This window comes from Carex rostrata, chromosome 12 (genome assembly GCF_964058835.1).
Source record: "Carex rostrata chromosome 12, lpCarRost1.2, whole genome shotgun sequence".
Lineage (NCBI taxonomy): Eukaryota > Viridiplantae > Streptophyta > Magnoliopsida > Poales > Cyperaceae > Carex > Carex rostrata.
This window is the reverse complement of record NC_135929.1, coordinates 4,450,369-4,460,771: the sequence shown is the minus strand read 5'-3', so window position 1 is coordinate 4,460,771 and position 10,403 is coordinate 4,450,369.

The following is a 10,403-nucleotide window of genomic DNA, read 5'->3' as shown; positions in this document are numbered from 1 at the left end:
GTATTGAATAAATGATTAGGAAATCAAAAGAAAAATTGAAGGAGAACAAAAAAAAAGTAAGATACCAATAACTTTCTCACTGCAACACCGCTAATTTAGGTTTATTTAATTTTAGTTCTAACAATATCGTGTGCACTGTATGTGTAGTGAGTGCATCTCTAACTAGATTTAGACTTCTACACGTAAAAAATATCAAAATGATACATTGAATCTAAGGAAGACAAATTATTTAATTGGAGACTGATATTCAATCTGAAATTTCATCATTTAATCAGAGCCGTTGGTGAATCATGACGTCTCATGCTTAATATAAGAATAGAGATTTTATTATAATTTTCGTAAATAAAAATTCTGAAAACCTTTTACCGTCTTACCGAACATGATTTCAATTCGTATCCTCCGAGTCAACTCAAATCTTGAGTTAATCTCTGAACCGTCTGATTAAAATTTACATCAACATTAAAAGTTTCGTACGTTATAGACGTGAAACAGATTGGTCCGAACTCTTATCACACGGCTGAAAAAATTAACTCAAATGGTGCTTTAATGCAGAGGATATGCCGGCCATTTTTATTAATAACCCAAAAAAAAAGTTTTTTACAAAAGTAACCCCAAAATCTGAGTTTTTTCAAATATAACCAAACCGCCAGGCATGCTGGCGGTCCAGTTCCATACCAGATCGCCAGGAACCTGGGCGGTCCAGTAGGGACCAGACCACCAGCGTTCTGGGCGGTCCGCTTTTTTTTTATTTTTTATTTAGAGATCTGTTTTTTTTTCTTAATATTTTCATTTCTGAAGTTTTAGTTTTTTTTGCTTAGAGTATTTGCCAAAAAATAAAACATTTGATATATTTATAAGTGATGTCGTAACTCTTTATAACTTTCAATTGATTTGTCAGTTGGATATCACGAGTCTAAAAATAACACTAATTAAGGACTTGGTCTTGATTCACAACTTTTTTTTAAGAGAATAATTGGATTATTCACTAGTGGAGAACTTGGAATTAGTGTCGGCTGTTTATGGATATTAGTGTCGGACATTAGGCGACACTAATCGGGCTAATACTAATACTTTGTAAATAGCTGACACTAAAAGTAAGGCATTAGTGTCAGCTATTTATTAAAAAGCCGACACTAATGTTTTTTTTTAAAAAAATTTCAAAAATTCACTATAAATCATAGAAAATTCTCAAAATGAAAATTTTTGTTCTGGAATACTCATATATTTTTGCTGAACTATATATAAAACAAAGATATCAAATAATTCATCATAATTTACAAATAACACTCACTAAATAAAATATCATCCAAATTGCTCATTTATTGTTATTCTTATAAATGGTTTGTGCGAAAACTTAAACTGCATTTTTGAGGCACTAAACGATGTTTTTTTTTAAATTCTGATGCTTCGGATGCTCAGGGGTTCTCCCTAAATGACGTTTTTTTTTTTAATTCCAAATTGTTAGATGTTTAATCTATATTAAAATGTGATTGGAGACCAAATTTTTCATTTTTTTTTCATTTTTTAAGATGGTTTGAAAATCGTTGTTTTTTAATGCCTACCATCGAACGAAAACTTCAAATGGATTTTTGAGGCCGTACACGACGTTTTTTTGAAATTTTGATGCTTCCGATGCGACGGTGCCAGTGTGCCACCCGGGCAAAATCAACAAGCTGTCAGAGCTTTAAATTTTTTGAATCAAGGCCAAGTCCTTAATTAGTGTTATCTTTATACTCGTGATATCCAACTGACAAATCAATTGAAAGTTATAAAGAGTTACGACATCACTTATAAATATATCAAATGTTTTGTTTTTTGGCAAATACTCTAAGCAAAAAAAACTAAAACTTCACAAATGAAAATATTAAGAAAAAAAAATCAGATCTCTATAAAAAAAAAAACAAAAAAAAAAAGCGGACCGCCCAGAACGCTGGCGGTCTGGTCCCTACTGGACCGCCCAGGTTCCTGGCGGTCTGGTATGGAACTGGACCGCCAGCATGCCTGGCGGTTTGGTTATATTTGGAAAAACTCAGATTTTGGGGTTACTTTTGTAAAAAACTTTTTTTTTTGGGTTATTAATAAAGATGGCCGCGGATATGGATACGCTTGATTTTAATCTGTGTCATAAGCAAAAATAAAAACGCGCCTTTTGTAAATCTTAAGTTATAAGACTATGTTTGGATGTATTGAGAATAGCGTTGTTCCGATCCATTCAAACATACTCAATTGCTATTCGGAACAACGAGAACATCACTGTTTCGCTATTCCTACAAAAAGTCAAAATAGCAATTAGTGCTCTCTCAAGTGTTCAATTCCTCCATTGCTATTCTAAATATTCAATTCAAACAATATTTTCACTATTCCAAATAACATCACATCAGCACTATTCTCACACTCTTCCAAAAATCACTATTTTCAAATAGTAGCTATTCTAACTATTCTGTAGTGCATCAAACGTATCCTAAATAATATCTAGGATTGTCTGAGTATTCCACATTATTCTTTATACAACCGAGATCCTTTGTTTTGATTCTAGAAGATTAATACGTCTTTAAGAAACCTTTGTCTTTAATATGTGAAATAGGTTGTCTTGACAAACATGAACCGGGTCATTATTTAATCCCCAGCAACATACATAATGTTTTCTTAAGTATAATTTAAACATAATTGGTTGCTGTAATAGAAACGTGCCAACGTGTCACTGTCTATGGTACAAAACCAAATATATTGTGTTTATTCTTTTTATTTGTCACTTTCTTAGACAGTATAATTAGGCTTACCTTCTCCACATGAGTGTTCAAATTTCTTTATATTTTAATATTTGTATTATATTTTTTATTTTATTAAATCTTGAACAGTATATTTTAAATTTAAATGATAAAGAAATCATTAAATATGATATATATTATTTTATCTATGCTCATGTTATAATAATAAAAAAGGTATAATTTACTGTATAAGCATGGAGCAAGTAATACAAATTATACTTAATAGTTTTATTTTATATATAAATTTAAAATGTTAATGTTTAAGATTTAAAAAATAAAACATAAAGCCTAAGGTGATAAAAGCTCTTAGAACAATACCGGTATTCATTTTGATTTTACATTTAAAATAGATGTTTGACATTGATTTGAGACTTTCTGTGCAACATATCTTATTATTTTCTATTGTACATATTTTTAGCATTTTAAAAAATATTTATTTGTGTCTAAAATTTGTTAAATGCGCCATTATATAAATTATTTTACTTTTGAAAAAATACATAATTTATCCTCAATAAATATTTCTTATTTTCAAGTAAATTTAGAAGACGAAAACTCAAGCGAGAGATAAATATAGTGATAGAATTGCAACAACCAACTATTTTTAGTAGCAGATTGGCTTGGCAGCTTGGGTGTTTTTAAAAAATATTTCAAAATCATGGTTTTTTATTTTTATTTTTATTTTTATTTTTTAAAATATGGTATAAATAAAAATTTCGATCCTTTTGCTCACAACTTACACCTTGTTTGGATGGAGAGTAGAGGAAGGAAGGGAATGAAAAGGAACAAAAATTTTCCGTTGATTAGTGTTTGGTTGATAAAATTATGTCGGAGGTAAAGGGTACAGGAGGTAAAAAGGTTTAACTTTGTATCATTATTATTAATAGAATCAGTTTCCCTCCTAAATTGGAGCGTAACAGATGGAAAGAAATTTTATTACAAATATTTTTAGAAAAAATTACACAAATACTCAACCCTATATCTTACATATATAATTTTCATACAAGATTTTTTTCTCAAACCTACAACAGTCACCAAATTTCTCATTAACCTCCTAAATTTTAATCAACCAAACAAGAATTGAAAGTTAAGTTTATTTTCTCTCACTAATCATCTAAGCACGAAGAGGCTAAATATGTTAATCTTACTTTCTATTCCATTCTATTCCCTTCTATTCTTTACTTCCCATTCTTTCCTCTACTCTCCATCCAAACAAGGTGTTAAGGGAAATTGTTGGAAGATGACTGTTATTTACTTGTTTTTAATTGAAAAGATATGTCCTAATTTAAGTGCCTTCTTATGTAAAGTGCACATTTTGGAATGGTGATGAGTCCCATTATTTAAATCAGTTCTATATTTTATCTCTCTAAATCAGGCAAATATTGGATGAAATAATTGCAAAAACTAGTAACAGAGCAAATGAAATATGCAACTCTTGGGTCTATTTTAAAACTAATTAATTGTTAACCAATATCATTTTTTGCTAAACGATCTCTGTACTGAAATTCTCACCAAAATAATTGGGCTGGTTACCTATAATTGCTAAACAATATGTGTGTGTGTGAAAAGTTTCAGGTCACTATTGGCGTTTTGACTTGTAAGATGCTTTTAGGCATTCCATTCTCCACCTCTGTGCTGTCTCATGGGGCACTCACTGAGAATCAAAGAATTAATTGCAAGAAAAAAGAGTGGTGTACAAATTGAGAACCTCAATATTTTCTCATATTTTCTTTACACACACAAAAAAAAAAGCAACAAAAAGTTAAAACAGCATCCCATTCTCGTTTAACGGTCAGCAGGACCGAGAGTCCACATCCAATGCTCTCACTGTGTAACGGTCTGTGTGACGGGTCGCACAGTGTAAATCATAATGATAGCAGTTTTGGTTTTTGGGTAATATTAAATTTGCTAATGACATGTTTCTAAGAATAAAATTATAAATATTTTTTATGTGTTGAAATAGATTTAACATGTTTTTTTACTGTTGCATATAGCTGGTAAAAAAAAATGAACATCTTTAAAATATATCTTAAAAACTTTGACATGTTTCTAAGTTAAACGTGATATATGTTGTGTGAAGATTATTCTCATTTGTAGGATCACGGATTTAAACTTTGTTTTTGACGATCATTTGAATTAGGGCTACATCTTCAAAATCTAAATTCTTATATAATTCAAATACCACAACAATTTAAAAATGTATTAGCAAGATATAATACTACGATGTCTTAAAATAAAACAAGTATATTTAACTGAGTAGAACTAGGGTGCTCTTAAGCTCACCAAAACTTTGAGCTTAACTCTAAAACTCATCAAATCGATTTTAAATGACGAATCCGAACCGTTGAAACCCGCCTACCTTACGTGTGATGCATCTACATGTGAATTTTTTAAACATTCCAATTAATTTAGTATAAAGTCAAGTGGTCAAAATTAGAAGGTTAATAAATTAATTTTAGTGCATTCATTTTTTGAATGTTTTTTGACCACTTGACTTTATACTAAATTAATTCGAATGTTTAAAAATTTCACATGTAGATACATCACACGTAAGGTAGGCGGGTTTCAACGGTTCGGATTCATCATTTGAAATCGATTTGATGAGTTTTAGAGTTAAGCTCACCAAAACTTTGGTAAGCTTAAGAGCATAACAAATACTAGTACAGTTTAAATACTAAAATTACTATGATATCAAATTAACTGAACGACAAATAACACTAAATTGAACGTTTTATCGCTGCTACTTAGTGATAGAGGTATTTTGTCGAAATTCTCTAAATCTTGCTACTTCGTAGTAATTTAGTGTTAAAAATCCAAAATATGAAATATTATATATTGAAGCTAATAATGATCTCTATATGCATTTTTAGATTAAAATCAATTTAATTTAAGTTGATTGACGAAAAACAAACTGAAAGTAAATTTGAAGTTGCTCATTTAAATGTACATATACTTCTATTTATAATATTATCAATGTGGACGAGGTTTGTTGTTTTCACTTGGAAGAGTTGAGAAACAAAGCAACACAAATAGACACACTACGATCGCCGCAGTAAAACCCAATCTAGTTCTTTCTCTCCTAATTAAATTCATATGCAATCTGGCCAACCACTAATCTAGTCTAGCACTCTAGCTGCACAATATGGCCTAAAATAATGCTGTTGGCCACAATTAGCATACTTGAAAGCATGCATCATTTACCATTTAAATTTTTGTTACGGCACCCAAAGCCGTGCACCTATATTGTAACTAGAGTTACTAGACCATAATCATTATATATTTTGTTTTGTATATTAATCGCTACATTACTTGGGGATATTCTATGGCACTTCTCGAGTGATGGTTTGTGCCTAAGCATAATAACATGTTTGTAATTTGAGAATAATCCGGAGTTCGTGATTTGGATATAACACGTGTTATTTTGTGCTACAAATAATTAATGCATTTTTTGTTGTTGTTGTAAATTTCACTAATAACGAGAATAAATAATATGTCATCCACACAATTTGACAAATTCGAAACTAATTTAGGAACACACTGAAAAATAATAATACGGATATCATTTAGAAATCTTGTTACCGTGACATAATATTTATATATCTATGAAACGGTGATAATAAGTTGCCGTGACATCACAATTAATTGCAACAGCATGGGAAGTACTCCTTTTCTAATACTAATTTTGAATTTTTTTTTTTTACTTTATATTACGTTAATACGATGATGTCTCTTCGTTAGATAAGTCTAAAGAGACCTATCTAACAAAATAAATAGTACCAAAAAATCCAGCCTGCTCATTATTCTACAAACCGTTGAATGGTCAGTCCCATAGATGATAGATCTAGATTATTAAATTTTCTTGAATTTTTATGCGGCTGTATTTTGGTCAAATTGTTGATATAATTTAGATTAAGATCCTATTTAATGATAGTTGACTAATTTGAAGCCCAAGAAGGAAAGCTGACTTTGGTGCCCTATGTCGCTTACAAGTCATTTAATCCAAGCTAAACATATTTATAGGTATTTTATACAATCTAAAATTAGTGAATTGCAATCAAAATTGCTAACACTTCTAACTTCTATACATATTTTGTCAATCATTCTCATAACCACTTTTTTTTTTTTTAAATTCAAATCAGTAACATTTCATTAACTAAGACATCAAGAAAATAAATTTTGAGATTATACATCGAGATATCAAGTAGTGTAGATATATAAATATAAATCTTTGTTGTATAATGCAAGCTGTGGATATTGTCTCTTATAAAGAAAAATCAATTGAAGGAACTCAAAAACCCAAATTTAATTAAAAACACATCTAAAATTTAATCTTGACTACAGGAACTTTCTGCACTTCATGTATGGAAGGTCTCACCGAATTCATATCACCTAAGGCAACATAATATATATATTTTTGTCTGTTTACATCCAAAACCATTCAATCAGAATCAAATACGAATATTAAACAGGCCTCATGCTTCCATCTCAGATTGTATATCAATCCGGATTCTGATCGAACGGTTTGAATGTAAACATATATATTCTATTACATTAGAGGTCCAGAGGATATGACTCTGGTATCACCTGGGAAATGCTTCATCAAAGAATTACATATTTCATGGGATTTACTCATTTACAGGAATTGCAGGTGGATTTTACGTAGGGGTGTAAACGGTCGGATAAGGATTAGATAGTGGTCTTAGTGTATCCGTATCAGTTATAATTTTTCAGATACAGATACAGATCGGATATTAAATGTTACAGATACGTATCAAATATTGGACGGATACGGATATTTTTTATAATTAGCTTGTTGGTTACAAAACACATATTATATTATTAAAATATTAGTCACTAATTATGTCATAGTGTTATATTGTTCATCAAAATATATATCTATATGCAATTTAATAAATTATGGGTACAAATGCAAATTAATAAATTAATTTAAGAAAAAATAATACATTTATTGCGATTTAAAAATGTAAATGGTTAGATACGGATAGTTAAAAGTCTTACCGTATTCTTATCCGTTATAATTTTTCAAATACAGATACGGATACAGATAGTCTCGGAGACAAATACGAATCGAATAATTTAGATAATTTTTTGAATTCGGATCCGGACGAAATCATATAATATCGCCCCAATTTTACGGACGCCTTTATCTTTTGGGAGCGGTTAAAACTCAAGGAAATGGTGTCAATGAGAAATGGGCCAGTCAGTACCAGCAGCATCCCTATATCCAATGGATGGGAAATTCATATCCTCAGCATTTGAGTTAATGAATATCAACCATCTGATTTGTTTTAAGATTCGTGTAGACTAGATTTGCACTAATATTAAAGTGCTCATATATTATAGACAAAAATTAGATTGGCTCCGTTTAAAATCAGACGGTTGAGATTCATTAACTCAAAAGATTATCTTTTGAGTTAATGCAGATGATACGGACTCATAGATGAGATCCACACATTAATGTTTGCGGTACTTTTAATAAATATCTTTCATGAAACTAGAGAGATTCATTATTTTATTTTATTTTATCACACTGTTATTTACAGTATGCGGTTATCGGACTAACATAAAACCATCAAAGAATTAATCAGAAATAATCAGTTCTAATTGAAAATAATTGATCGATTAATCGAAAAAATTCGTGACAGTTGGACGTTTTTTTTACAACACTGATTCATTGTATCTATTTAAAAAAAAAAAAAAAAAGCCATCTACCGTTATTCAATGTAAAATGATCAAACATTGGCGCAAGCAGATAAAATGATGGGAAAGCCGGGCAAGAACTGAATCTTGGCAGAGCGCAAGTGGGACCGCGTCACCAAAACCTCCTCGCTTCGACAGGTCCGTCCAATGTGCAGTGTTTGTCTTTTGTTCGTCGTTTCACTTTGCTATTTCTTCAATATATATTTTTTAATCTCATTCCATTCTATACCCGAAGTCCCGAACTCATATCATCTAATTTTAATTGGATGGTTTGAATCAGTGTTGTACAAAATAGCCGTTGAGACTGATTAATTAATCAATTCATCGTTGATGGCGATTTAATGGTTATGGATTTTTTTTAATTAATTAGTCAATTATTGTCCTTGATTCCTGATTATTTTTGATAAATTATTTGACGGCATCATATCCGTCTGATGAACACATACTGTTATTTACAATACTAGTTTAGATTTGTGATGTAATACAAAATGTCAGAACTCTTCCGTACCTTATCTAAAACGAGATTATTTGTACAAAAATAACGTCTCAAACACACACACACCCCAAAAAAAAAAAATCCGATATATTACGATATATATCAGTAGACATTATTATTAACATTGTCATCTTTTTAATTCTATTATTTTTCTGACTCGTATTTTACGTTCTCTATTCTCATCTAAAAGATAAGATGTTTGTATTTCTTTTAAAATTTTTATGCAGTTAATCATGTTATTTTTATATATCAAGACATAATACATGTTTAAATTAATTTTTAGAGCTTCAGAAAAAAAAATATTATTCATGTCTAATTTATTTGACTGTAAAATATTTTTTTTATAGAAATTATCATTCTAATAATTTAATTTACACAGATATAAATATATATTTTTTTAGATCGAAGTCCGAATGGCAATTCTAACGAATAAAAGACTGGCAAGCGGATATTACCCCGGCAAGTTATCTGAATGCGGCTTCCTTTGAAACTAAGTACCCAACAGAATTTTTTATTCTCTGAACAAATCTGGCATTTGACCTCTGTTTAGTAAATAGTAACGAATCTTATAATAAATGCATCCACAAGTATTAATAAGAAGGGTATTTTTCTCCTGTGAAATAGTCGTCATTGCAAAATATGAGCGGGAAGTAAAATAGTCGCTTTACTTCGCAACTCACCGTAGCCCAACTCTATTGAATAATATATTATATTAGGATATATACATATATTATACATATAATATACATATATTATACATATAATATACATATAATTTTTTTCGGTAATTAGTGTTAAGACCGGAATTTTTTTTGCCGATTTGGGTACTTTTGAAATTCCAGCCCATGTTTGGTTATTTTTTAAAAAAAATTTTGGATATAAATAAATTTTTTATATGTATATCAAATTTGACCTCTGCTGGTAAATCAGTAAGTCTGGACTGATACAAGGACCAAATTGCAATAGTGATTACACTAGCATGTAGAGAATTAAAAAAATACACAGAATTGACACAAATTTTAATTTATTTGGATTTTTCTACAGTTATGAATTTTTAAAGTTCATCTTTGGAAAAAATTTTAAACAACCATAACTTTGGCTAAGAAAGTCGGATTTGGGCATATGACAACTTTTCAGAAAGGGGTGGGACAAGACAGATCCGAATACCGCCATGAGGGTTGCCCCCGGACATTCGAAATATCAGAATCTAAAAAAAACGTCGTTTAGTGCTTCAAAAATTCAGTTTAAGTTTTCATTTAACAGTAGGCATACAATGATCAGTAATTTGTTTATAAATGTCGTTTGGGATTTTTTTTTATAATATATGTATATATAATATAATACATGTATATATAATATGTAAATGAGTTTATAAAAAAAATTGAGACCGGGAAATTCCATTTTCAGAATTTTTTTTTCAG